General features: G+C 40.9%; 1 non-coding gene across 1 annotated transcript; it reads left to right on the top strand.

The window, feature by feature from the left end:
• The first annotated feature begins 849 nt into the window (after nucleotides 1–849).
• LOC127744682 (small nucleolar RNA R71) lies at nucleotides 850–957 on the top strand. Its single transcript, XR_008005618.1, has one exon. It is a non-coding gene; the product is annotated as a small nucleolar RNA R71 (small nucleolar RNA).
• Nucleotides 958–13,580: the final 12,623 nt, after the last annotated feature.

The raw sequence follows: 13,580 nt of genomic DNA, 5'->3' as shown, positions 1-13,580 counted from the left end.
CCGTGACACTCATCATATTCTCAACTATGAACGCGTTCCTGACAACCACCTCCGTTCTATCTTAGATTAAGTAGATATCTCTTGGATTCTTTAATCAGAATCTTCGTGGTATAAACTAGAACTGATGGCGGCATTCAAGAGAATCCGAAAGGTCTAAACCTTGTCTGTGGTATTCTGAGTAGGATTCAATGATTGAATGACTGTGACGAGCTTCAAACTTTTGAAGGCGGGGCGTTAGTGACAGACGCAAAAGAATCATTGGATTCTATTCGCGTTGAACATTTCCACTGAGAGGATGGGAGGTAGCCATTGACAACGGTGAAACCCTACATACAGCTTGCCATGGAAGGAGCCTTGCGTGTTTGAAGAAGAAGACAGTAGGAAAGCAGAGATTCAGAAGATGTAGCATCTCCAAAACCTCAACCTATTCTCTATCACTGCAAAACAAGTACTTATTTCATGTTCTTTTACTTTTCACAATCAATCCTGATAATTTCTGATATCTTGACTAAGATTTACAAGATAACCATAGCTTGCTTCAAGCCGACAATCTCCGTGGGATCGACCCTTACTCACGTAAGGTATTACTTGGACGACCCAGTGCACTTGCTGGTTAGTTGTGCAGGGTTGCAAAAGTGTGATTGCAATTTCGTGCACCAGCGTCCCATTACTCACAGAATTCCTCTCAGAAGTGTACATGTATTGGTTATTTACAACCATGTCAATGAGTTCTTGAGCTTCTGCAGGCGTTTTCTTTAGGTGAATAGATTCACCTGCAGAATGGTCCAGTGACATCTTAGAGAACTCAGATAGACCATAATAGAATATATCCAAAATGGTCCACTCTGAAAGCATGTCAGAAGGACATCTTTTGGTCATCTGCTTGTATCTTTCCCAAGCTTTATAGAGGGATTCACCATCTTTTTGTTTGAAGGTCTGAACATCCACTCTAAGCTTGCTTAGCTTTTGAGGAGGAAAGAACTTAGCCAAGAAGGCCGTGACCAGCTTATCCCAAGAGTCCAGGCTATCTTTAGATTGTGAGTCCAACCATGTTCTAGCTCTGTCTCTTACAGCAAAAGGGAAAAGTATGAGCCTGTAGACTTCAGGATCTACTCCATTAGTCTTAACAGTCTCACAGATCTGCAAGAACTCAGTTAAAAACTGATAGGGATCTTCTGATGGAAGTCCATGAAACTTGCAGTTCTGTTGCATTAGAGCAACTAGTTGAGGCTTCAGCTCAAAATTGTTTTCTCCAATGGCAAGGATTGAGATGCTTCTTCCATTAAACTTGGAAGTAAGTGTCGTATAATCACCAAGCATCCTCCTTGCATTATTATTTTTGGCTACCATCTCCTCTTCCTTTTCGAAAATTTTTGTAAGGTTATCTCTAAATTGTTGTAATTTAGCTTCTCTTAGTTTCCTCTTCAGAGTCTTTTCAGGTTCAGGATCTGCTTCAACAAGAATATTCTTGTCCTTGCTCCTGCTCATATGAAAAAGAAGGGAACAAAAAATAATAGTAGGGATCCTCTTTACCACAGTAGAGAGATTCCTTTATGTTAGTAGAAGAAGAAAAGAATAGAAGAAGGAAAAGAGGAAAATTCAAACTCAGAGAGGAAGAGGGGGTTCAAATTTTAAGATGAAGAAAAGTGTTAGTAAATGAATAAATAAATAGAAAGAGATGAGAGATGTGAGTTTCCGAAAATTAACCAAAATAAAAGAGAAACTTTAAAGTTAAAATTCGAAAATTATTTTTGAAAAATTAGTGATTTTCGAAAATTAAGAGAAAAATTAAAATTAAAATTAAAATTTGAAACAATTAGTTAATTAAAAGAATTTTGAAAAAGAGAGAGGAGTTTTTGAAAATTAGAGAGATAAAATTAGTTAGGTGGTTTTGAAAAAGATAAGAAACAAACAAAAAGTCAATTAGTTAGTTGAAAAAGATTTAAAAATCAATTTTGAAAAGATAAGAAGTTAGAAAAGATTTTTGAAATCAATTTTGAAAAAGATATGATTTGAAAAAGATATTTTGAAAAAGATATGATTGAAAAAATATTTTGGAAAAAAATTTGATTTTAAAATTAGAATTGATTACTTGACTAATAAGAAACTAAAAGATATGACTCTAGAATTTAAAGATTGAACCTTTATTAACAAGAAAGTAACAAACTTCAAATTTTTGAATCAATCACATTTATTGTTAGTAAAGGTTTTGAAATTTTGAAATAAAGATAAGAAAAAGATTTTGAAAATAAATTTTAAAAATTTTCGAAAATAATAAAAAAAATGAAAAAGATTTTAATTTTTGAAAAAGTTTTGAAAAGATAGAATTTTTAAAATTGAAATCTTGACTTGACTAACAAGAAACAACTTATTTTAAAAATTTTTGACTAAGTCAACCCAAAGATTTCGAAAATTATGAGTAAAATAAGGAAAAGATATTTTTTATTTGAAAAATTTTCAAGAAAAGAAAAACATGCAAGACACCAAACTTAGAAATTTTTAATACTTAGACACTATGAATGCAAAAGTGCATATGAAAAACAACAAAAAACACAAAACAAGAAAATTTAAAGATCAAACAAGAAGACTTGTCAAGAACAACTTGAAGATCATGAAGAACACATGCATGAATTTTCGAAAAAATGCAAAAGTTTCTAAAACATGCAATTGACACCAAACTTAAAAATTGACACTAGACTCAAACAAGAAACACAAAATATTTTTGGTTTTTATTAATTTTTTTATTTTTCGAAAGTTATATTTTTGAAAAACGAAAATAAAGAAAAATTCTTTGAAAGATTTTTGAAAAATTTTTGAAAAGAAAATTACCTAATTTGAGCAACAAGATGAATCGTCAGTTGTCCAAACTCGAACAATCCCCGGCAACGGTGCCAAAAACTTGGTGCACAAAATTGTGATCATCAACAGTGGCACCAAAAACTTGGTAGCGCTCTCAAACGTGAATCATACTTTGTCACAATTCCGCACAACTAACCAACAAGTGCATTGGGTCGTCCAAGTAATAAACCTTACGTGAGTAAGGGTCGATCCCAGGGAGATTGTTGGTATGAAGCAAGCTATAGTCATCTTGTAAATCTCAGTTAGGCAGATTATAATGGTTATAAATGGTTTTCGAAAATAAAGATAAATAGAGCATAAAATAAAGATATAGATACTTATATAATTCATTGGTAGGAATTTCAGATAAGTGTATGGAGATGCTGTGTTCCTTCTGAATCTCTGTTTCTTACTGCCTTCCTCCAATCATTCTTACTCCTTTCCATGGCAAACTGTATGTAGGGAATCACCGTTGTCAATGGCTACTTCCCATCCTCTCAGTGAAAATGGTCCAAATGCTCTGTCACAGCACGTCTAATCATCTATCGGTTCTCGATCATGTCGGAATAGAATCCATTGATTCTTTTGCGTCTGTCACTACGCCCAACAATCGCGAGTTTGAAGCTCGTCACAGTCATTCAATCCCTGAATCCTACTCGGAATGCCACAGACAAGGTTTAGACTTTCCGGATTCTCAAGAGTGGCCGCCAAAGGGTTCTAGCTTATACCACGAAGATTCTGATCAAGGAATCCAAGAGATATTCATAGGTGAGAATGATGATGAGTGTCACGGATCATTAAAATTATCATGTTGAAGTGCAACGAATATCTTAGAACAAGAATAAGCTGAATTGAATAGAAAATAGTAGTAATTGCATTAAAACTCGAGGTACAGCAGAGCTCCACACCCTTAATATATGGTGTGTAGAAACTCCACCGTTGAAAATACATAAGTGATGGTCCAGGCATGGCCAAATGGCCAGCCCCTATAAACGTGATCAAAGGATCATAAGGTAATCCAAAAATAGTCCAAAGATGTCTAATACAATAGTAAAATGTCTTATTTATACTAGACTAGTTACTAGGGTTTACAGAAATAAGTCTAAATACAGAAATCCACTTCCGGGGCCCCCTTTGGTGTGTGCTTGGGCTGAGCTTGAGCTTTACACGTGCAGAGGCTTCTCTTGGAGTTAAACGCCAAGTTGTAACGTGTTTTTGGCGTTTAACTTTGGTTTGTGACGTGTTTCTGGCATTTTACTCCAGAATGCAGCATAGAACTGGTGTTGAGCGCCAGTTTGCGTCGTCTTGCTTCAAATAAAGTATATACTATTATATATTGCTGCAAAGCTCTAGATGTCTACTTTCCAACACTGTTGAGAGCGCGCCATTTGGAGTTCTGTAGCTCCAAAAAATTTATTTCGAGTGCAGGGAGGTCAGAATCCAACAACATCAACAGTCCTTTTTCAGCCTGAATTAGATTTTTGCTCAGGTCCCTCAATTTCAGCCAGAAAATACCTGAAATCATAGAAAAACACGCAAACTCATAGTAAAGTCCAGAAAAGTGAATTTTGCATAAAAACTAATAAAACATCCCTAAAAGTAGCTAGATCCTACTAGAAACTACCTAAAAACAATGCCAAAAAGCGTATAAATTATCCGCTCATCAATAGCCTGCCTTGTGGGCTTTTGAACTCTTTATTTTGCTGACTTTTGATACTTTTTTAGTTGCCGGTTTAGCAACTTTATTTTGATAAACAAAGTAATTTCCAGGCTTTGTGGGCTGAACTTGGTGGCTTCTGAAGCTAGCTATTATTATAACTTTTTTATATCATGTCTGTCTGCACTTGTCTTGGTATCCTTGTAGGCTTTGGGAGTGTTGAAACTCTGTCTGACATGATCAGCTTGATTCTTTTACCTGATGCTATTTTTCAGCAGTTCGCCTTGTTTGAACTTTTTTTCAGGTCTTCATTAGGAATTATAATGCTGAGGTCGCCGACTTCTTCATGTCGGTTTTTATCCGAAGAGTTGTCAGTGACCCTCTTTTAGGGGTTACTTTTGTAGAGTTATGTTTCAGGCTGGCTGCGTCTCGTTGGGCTACGTCGAGTTACTTTGTAATCCTCTTTCTTGGACTTTTGTTCAGGTCTCTTTCAGGGATTACCTTTGTAGCTTTATATTGTAGGCCGACTTTCGTCATGTCGGGCCCTGTCGAGTTACTTGGTAATCCTCTTTCTTGGACCTTGTTCAGGTCTCTTTCAGGGATTACCTTTGTAACTTTATACTTTGGCCGACTTTGTCACGTCGGGCCCTATCGAGTTACTTGGTAATCCTCTTTCTTGGACCTTGTTCAGGTCTCTTTCAGGGATTACCTTCGTAACTTTATACTTTGGGCCGACTTTGTCACGTCGGGCCCTGTCGAGTTACTTGGTAATCCTCTTTCTTGGACCTTGTTCAGGTCTCTTTCAGGGATTACCTTCGTAACTTTATACTTTGGGCCGACTTTGTCACGTCGGGCCCTGTTGAGTTACTTGGTAATCCTCTTTCTTGGACCTTGTTCAGGTCTCTTTCAGGGATTACCTTCGTAACTTTATCATGGGAGTCTGACTTCAACACGGCGGACTCTTCTAAGTTATAGTAATCCTCTTTTATAGGGTTGGCCAGACCTCTTTCCAGGGCTTCACTTATAACTTTGGTTGTTGTGGCTGGTCCAACTTCTTTATGCCGGCCAGTCTTCAAGTTATTTTATAGCAATCTATTTTATTAGGACCTCGTCAAGTCCTTTCTATGGATTACTTTCTATAACTTCTTGCATTATTCTGTTTTCATCTTTGCCGATTTTGTAGAGTTTGGGTTTTAACCCTCATTTTCTCGACCTTTTAATGAATTTGGTTTTCATCTTTGGTCTTTATCGCGATCGCGCAGTGAATTTGATTTTCACTTTCTGTTGATCTGTAGCTTTATAATCGGGCGATGAATGTTTCGGAATAATGAGGCTTGAGCGTTTGTAGAAAATCTAAACAGATTTTATTAAAAGAAAATGCAGATATATACATGCGGGGGTTAATTTCCTAAGTCGGGTGATTTGTATGTCTTGGCTTGGCACCTCATTAAAAAACCTTTTCAGGAAAAAGAGTGCGCTTTGTCCAAGGTCCTTTATCATCCCTAGCTATAGTACCTTCTTAGGTTGCAGGCGTGCCATGACCTAGGAAGCTCTCACCCGTCGAGTTCGGAAAGCCTGTAGTAACCCTTTCCCAGTACTTCTATGACTCAGTAGGGTCCTTTCTAGTTTGTTGCCAGCTTTCCTTCTCCAGGTCAAGTTGTTCTGATGTTGTTTCGGATTAGGATGAGGTCGTCCTCAACAAAGGCCCGCTGTATTACCTTTTGATTGTATCTGTAGGCCATCCGTTGTTTCAACGCCTCTTCCCTTATCTGAGCTCTTTCTCGGATTTTCGGAAGTAGGTCGAGCTCTTTTCTTTGAAGTTGGGAGTTGGCTTTTTTGCTATAGTGGATCACTCTGGCTGATCCTTCTTCGACCTCCACTGGGATCATTGCCTCCATTCCGTAAGCTAATCGGAAAGGTGACTCCTTTGTAGTGGAATGTGGAGTTGTTCGATATGCCCATAGGACTTGCGGAAGCTCTTCAGCCCAGGCTCCCTTTGCATCTTGTAATCTCCATTTTAACCCGGCTAATATGACTTTGTTGGCAGCTTCAGCTTGTCCATTGGCTTGAGGGTGTTCGACAGAGGTGAATTGTTGTTTTATATTCAAGTCGGCCGCTAGCTTTCTGAAGCCTACATCTGTGAACTGGGTACCATTGTCTGTAGTGATAGAGTATGGAACTCCAAACCTGGTGACGATGTTTCTATATAGGAATTTTCAACTTCTTTGAGCAGTGGCATTAGCTAGGGATTCTGCCTCAATCCATTTTGTGAAGTAGTCTATTCCCACTATGAGGAATTTGACTTGTCCCGTTCCTTGAGGAAAGGGTTCGAGAAGATCGAGTCCCTATTTTGCGAATGGCCAAGGTGAGGTCACGCTGATGAGTTCCTCTGGCGGGGCGATGTGAAAGTTGGCATGTTTCTGACATGATGAACATGTCTTTACAAATTCTATGGCTTCTTTTTGTAGAGTTGGCCAATAAAATCCCGCCCAAAGTACTTTTTTGGTAAGTGCCTGCGCTCCGAGGTGATTGCCACAAATGCCGCTGTGTACTTCTTCTAGGACTTCCTTTGTGTTGGAAGTCGGCACACATTTTAGCAGTGGTATTGAAATCCCTCTTTTGTATATAGTATTATTTATGATAGTGTAGTATTGTGCCTCCTGTTTCAACCTCTTTGCCTCCTTTTCTTCTGTGGGGAGTGCTTCTGTTTTGAGGTAGTTTATTATGGGGGTCATCCATCCTTGATCCTGACCTGTTATAGTCATCACTTTTTCTTCTTCTGAGATTGATGGATTTTGTAGAATTTCTTGGATGAGGCTTCTATTGTTGCCCCCTGGTTTGGTGCTGGCTAGTTTTGAGAGTGCATCAGCTCGGGTATTCTGTTCTCGGGGTATGTGACGGATGTCATATTCTCCGAGTTGTCTGAGCTGTTCCCTGGTTTTGTCCAAGTATTTTTTCATAGTGGGGTCTTTGGCTTGGTAGCTTCCTCCTATTTGTGATGGTGTAGTATTGTGCTTCCCGTTTTAACCTCTTTGTCTCTTTCTCATCTGTAGGGAGGGCTTCTATTGTGAGGTAATTAATTATGGGGGTCATCCATCCCTGATCGCAACCTGTTATGGCTAGGACCTTTTCTTCTTCTGAGATTGATGGATTCTGTAGAATTTCTTTGATAAGGCTTCTATTGTTGCCTCCTGGTTTGGTGCTGGCTAGTTTTGAGAGTGCATTGGCCCGGGCATTCTGTTCTCGGGGTATGTGTCAAATCTCATACTCTCCGAGTTATCCAAGTTGTTCCCTGCTTTTGTCCAAGTACTTTTTCATAGTGGGATATTTGGCTTGGTAGCTCCCTGTTATTTGTGAAGTGACTACCTGTGAGTCGCTGAAGATGATAAGTTTTTGAGCTCTAACCTCCCTAGCTAGCTTCAAACTAGCTAGTAGTGCCTCATATTCTGCTTGATTGTTTGAGGCAGGAAACCCGAATTTGAGGGAGAGTTCGATTTGGGTTCCCTGGTCGCTTTCAATTATCACACCCACGCCGCTTCCCATTTTATTTGAGGAACCATCCACGTAGAGATTTCATTCTGTGGGGATTTCTGGTGTTTTCGTGAATTCCACAATGAAGTTGGCCAAGTATTGTGATTTGATGGCCGTCCGAGCTTCGTATTGAAGATCAAATTCGGACAACTCGACTACCCAATGCAAGATTCTGCCCGCCAGGTCTATTTTCTGTAAGATTCCTTTTATGGGCTGGTTGGTCTGAACTTTAATGGTGTCGGCTTGAAAGTATGGGCGAAGTCGTCGTGATGTTAGTATGAGAGCGTAAGCAAATTTTTCTATTTTCTGATAGTTCAGCTCGGATCCTTGTAATGCTTTGCTGATGAAGTATACGGGCTGTTGCCCACTTTTGTCTTCTTGGACTAGTGTTGAGGCTATCGCCCGACTTCCGACCGCGAGGTACACTATGAGTGGCTCTCCTTCCTGGGGTCGAGTTAGTATAGGTGGTTATCCCAGGAATCTTTTAAAATCTTGAAAGGCTTGCTCGCACTCCGCTGTCCATTCAAACTCCTTTCCTTTCCTTAGAGTGGCGTAGAATGGGATAGATCTTATTGCCAATCCGGCCAGAAATCTGGACAAGCCTGCCAACCTCTCGTTGAGTTGTTGTACCTCTTTGACACAAGTCGGACTTTTCATGTTGAGTATAGCCCGGCATTTATCTGGGTTTGCCTCGATTCCTCTTTGTGTGATCATAAAACCCAAGAATTTACCGGCTTCTACTATGAAGGTGCATTTCGCAGTATTGAGTCTCATACCGTGCCGTCTTATAGTGTCAAATACTTAGGTCAGATTGGATAATAGCATCTCTTCGCTTCGTGTCTTTACTAGCATGTCATCCACGTAGGCTTCCATGATTTTTCCGATGTGGTCTGAAAAACTTTATTCATTAATCTTTGATAAGTGGCTCCTGCATTTTTAAGACCGAAGGGCATGACAATGTAGCAGTAGTTTGCCTTTGGGGTTAAGAATGAGGTTTTCTCTTGGTCGGGTGTGTACATTGGGATTTGGTTGTATTCTGAGTATGCATCCATAAAGGAGAGGTATTTATATCCGGAGGAGGCGTTGACCAGTGCATCGATGCTGGGGAGTAGATAAGGATCTTTTGGGCAGGCTTTGTTGAGATCAGTGTAGTCAGTGCACATTCGCCACTTCCCGTTTGATTTTCACCAAGACGACGTTAGCAAGCCATAGTGGATATTTGACTTCTCTTATGAGACCTGCCTCCAGTTGGGCTTGTACCTGTTCTTCCACAGCTTGAGAATGTTCTGGTCCCAGCTTTCTACGCCTCTGTTGCACCAGCCGAGATCCTGGGTAGACTGCTAGCTTGTGGCACATTAGCTTGGGATCTATGCCTGGCATGTCTGCGGCCTTCCACGCAAAGAGGTCGACGTTATCTCGTAGAAACTGTATGAGTGCTTCTTTTATGGCTCCTTTTAGGAGTGTACCGATATTGGTCGTTTGGTCCGGGGTATCCCCGATCTGGATTTTCTCTATTTCACCTTCAAGTTATGGGCGGAGTTCTTCCCACCTCTGAACTCCATCGAGCTCGATTGTGTAGAATTCTTTTTCTCTGCTTCTGAGGTCTAGACTTTCACTGTAACAGCGGCGTGCCGTCTTCTGATCTGCTTTTATTGAAGCTATCCCTTTTGGGGTTGGGAATTTCATGCATAAATGTGGAGTTGAGACTATTGCACCAAGCTGATTTAATGTTGTCCGGCCTATTAAGGCGTTATAAGCTGAGCCTACGTCGACCACAATGTAATCTATCTTGAGTGTTCTTGACTGGTTTCCCTTTCCAAAGGTTGTGTGCAATGAGATGTATCCGAGCGGTTGAACCGGGGCGTCTCCTAGTCTGAACAGGCTGTTCGGATATGCTCTGAATTTTTTTCTTCTAAGCCGAGCTTGTCGAAGGCAGTTTTGAACAAGATGTCGGTGGAACTCCCTTGGTCTATTAGTGTGCGGTGGAGGTTTGCATTTGCCAGTATAACAGTAATGACCATGGAATCGTCGTGTCCTAATATTATACCAGATGCATCTTCTTTGGTGAAGGTAATTGGGGGAATGTCGGGTGCTTCCTCTTTTCCTTCGACATGATATATCTCTTTAAGATATCTTTTGCGAGATGATTTGGAGACTCCTCCTCCCGCAAATCTGCCGTGTATCATGTGGACGTGTCTTTCTGGTGTACGGGGTGACTTCTTGGTTCGTCCGATATCTTCTTCCCTTCTTCTTTTTCTTTGTACATCTTCTCGGGTGGCCAGTAACCGATCTAGCTTCCCCTCTCTTACTAGTTTTTCGATGACGTTTTTAAGTCAAAACATTCATTAGTGAAATGTCCGTAGATTCGATAGTATTCACAATATTCAGCTCAATTTTCTCCTCCTTTTTTGCCTTTGAGTGGTCGAGCTGGGGGTATTCTTTTAGGGTTGCATACTTCTCTGTAGACGTCCACGAGAGACACCCGAAGGGGGGTGTAATTGTGATATTTTTTATTTTTTCTCCATGTTGATCTTCCTTCTTTTTGGATTCTTTGTCTTTATCCCGGGAGGTGAATCCAGATTTCGAGGTCTCTCCTAGTCGAGAGTTTTCCTCTATGTTGATATATTTTTCTGCTCGTTCTTGTACTTCGTTTAGAGACGTGGGGTTCTTTTTTTATATAGATTGGCTAAAAAGTCCCTCTCGCAACCCGTTGATGAGGCCCATAATGGCAGCCTTTTTTGGTAGGTTCTGTATGTCTAGGAATGTTTTGTTGAATCTTTCCATGTAGTTGCGGAGAGTTTCCCGTTCTCCTTGCCTGATTCCTAATAGACTTGGAGCGTGCTTAGCCTTATCTTTTTGGATGGAAAATCTGGCCAAAAACTTCTTGGCTAAGTCGTCGAAACTTGAGATGGACCTAGGAGGTAGATTGTCGAACCATCGGATTGCCGTCTTTGTTAAAGTAGTTGGAAAGGCTTTGCAACGAACTGCATCTGAGGCATCGGTAAGGTACATCCTGCTTCTGAAATTGCTGAGGTTATGGCCAGGATTCGTAGTGTCGTCATATAGTGTCAGATCTGGAGCTTTAAAGTCTTTAAGGATTTTGGTCTTCATGATCTCCTTGGTGAACGGATCTTGTTCCTTGTGGGAGCTGTCCTCATGAAGGGATCAGTTGGCTTTGGTCTTGAGATCGGCTTCGAGTTTTAGGAATTTGTCTTCCAATTCCCGGCGTTGCCTTATTTCCTTCTGTAAGTCTTTTTTAGCCTCTCGTTGACGTAAAGCATCTTCTTCAAGTTGTTTTAGACGGTCTTGAAGTAACTCCATGGCTCCCGAGTTTGAATTCTTTTTGTTGTTAGTGTCCGCATTTTTATGCGGTGTTCTATCCTCCAGGTCTGAATTATGATCGTTATCATGGTTGTCCGCCATAGTGATGGGATGACTTCCAGGTTCCCCAGAAACGGCGGCAATGTTCCGAGCGTTACCTGAAACTGTAGGTCGATCTCGGACAAGATCTTCTGTACTGGTCGGAGCAGTTGTGTCCGACTTGATGATGGTGGCTAGAGCCGCCGTGTCCGATTTGTTGGACTTGGTGGTGGTGCTGATCCTTCGTCCCCAAAGGGTGGGGGTACTTGCAAGGGACTCCGATGCTTAAGTTAGCAAGCGTATTAAGTAGGTATTTAGTAGAATCAGAGTATGAGTTATACCTGGGTGCTCTAGTGTATTTATAATGGTGTTGGGCTGACCTTTTTAGATAAGATAAGTTAGTTATCTTATCTTATCTTATCTTATCTTTGGGTGAGGTCAGCTTATCTTCAAGGGAACCGCCCTTATCTCTATAGGCTTGGACTGCCTTTGGATTTGGGTCGTGTTCCTCTATTTGGGCCCTTTACTGGGCTTTTCCTGGTAATTTGACTGAGCTCTTTGAGAAGAGGTTAGATAGTCTGACCTGAAGAGGTCGATCGCTTTGTCTGTAGAACATCCCGGGTCGGACAGCTCGACCCAGGGTATGAACAGCTGCCAACCTCCCGTTGAGTTGTTGTACCTCTTTGACACAAGTCGGACTTTTCTTGTCGAGTATGGCCCAGCATTTATCCGAGTTTGCCTCGATTCCTCTCTGTGTGATCATAAAACCCAAGAATTAGCCAGCTTCTACTGCGAAGGTGCATTTTGCGGGACTGAGTCACATGCCATGTGGTGCACGAAATTGTGATCATCAATGGCGCCATCAACATGGTACGCTCAATTGCAATCTCAACTCTTTATCACAACTTCGCACAACTAACCAGCAAGTGCACTGGGTCGTCCAACTAATAAACCTTACGCGAGTAAGGGTCGATCCCACGGAGATTGTTGGTATGAAGCAAGCTATGGTCATTTTGTAAATCTTAGTCAGGCAGATTCAAATGGTTATGGATGATTTATTAATAAAGCATAAAACAAGATAGAGATACTTATGTAATTCATTGGTGAGAATTTCAGATAAGCGTATGGAGATGCTTTGTCCCTTCCGTCTCTCTGCTTTCCTACTGTCTTCATCCAATCCTTCTTACTCCTTTCCATGGCAAGTTGTATGTTGGGCATCACCATTGTCAGTGGCTACAGTCCCGTCCTCTCAGTGAAAATGTTCAATGCACCTTGTCACGGCACGACTAATCATCTATCGGTTCACAGTCAGGTTGGAATAGAATCCATTGATTCTTTTGCGTCTGTCACTAACGCCCAGCCTTCAGGAGTTTGAAGCTCGTCACAGTCATTCAATCATTGAATCCTACTCAGAATACCACAGACAAGGTTTAGACCTTCCGGATTCTCTTGAATGCCGCCATCAATTCTAGCTTATACCACAAAGATTCTGTTTAGGAATCCAAGAGATATACATTCAAGCCTTGTTTGCTTGTAGAACAGAGGTGGTTGTCAGGCACGCGTTCATAAGTGAGAATGATGATGAGCGTCACATAATCATCACATTCATCATGTTCTTGGGTACGAATGAATATCTTAGAATAAGAACAAGCTGAATTGAATAGAAGAACAATAGTAATTGCATTAATACTTGAGGTACAGCAGAGCTCCACACCTTAATCTATAGTGTGTAGAAACTCCACCGTTGAAAATACATAAGAACAAGGTCTAGGCATGGCCATGAGGCCAGCCCCCATGATCTAAGATAGCATAAAACTACTCAAAGATAGCTACCCAGATGAGAATACAATAGTAAAAGGTCCTATATGTAGAGAACTAGTAGCCTAGGGTTTACAGAGATGAGTAAATGACATAAAAATCCACTTTCGGGCCCACTTGGTGTGTGCTTGGGCTGAGCATTGAAGCTTTCATGTGTAGAGACTTTTCTTGAAGTTAAACGCCAGCTTTTGTGCCAGTTTGGGCGTTTAACTCCCATTCTTGTGCCAGTTCCGGCGTTTAACGCCGGGCATTCTTGAGCTGATTTGGAACGCCGGTTTGGGCAATCAAATCTCGAGCAAAGTATGAACTATTATACATTGCTGGAAAGCCCAGGATGTCTACTTTCCAACGCCATTGAGAGCGCGCCAATTGAGTA

This window comes from Arachis duranensis, unplaced genomic scaffold (assembly GCF_000817695.3).
Source record: "Arachis duranensis cultivar V14167 unplaced genomic scaffold, aradu.V14167.gnm2.J7QH unplaced_Scaffold_85956, whole genome shotgun sequence".
In the NCBI taxonomy this organism is placed as follows: domain Eukaryota; kingdom Viridiplantae; phylum Streptophyta; class Magnoliopsida; order Fabales; family Fabaceae; genus Arachis; species Arachis duranensis.
Note: the sequence above shows the minus strand (reverse complement) of the source record. Positions and strands in the feature narration are given on the sequence as shown.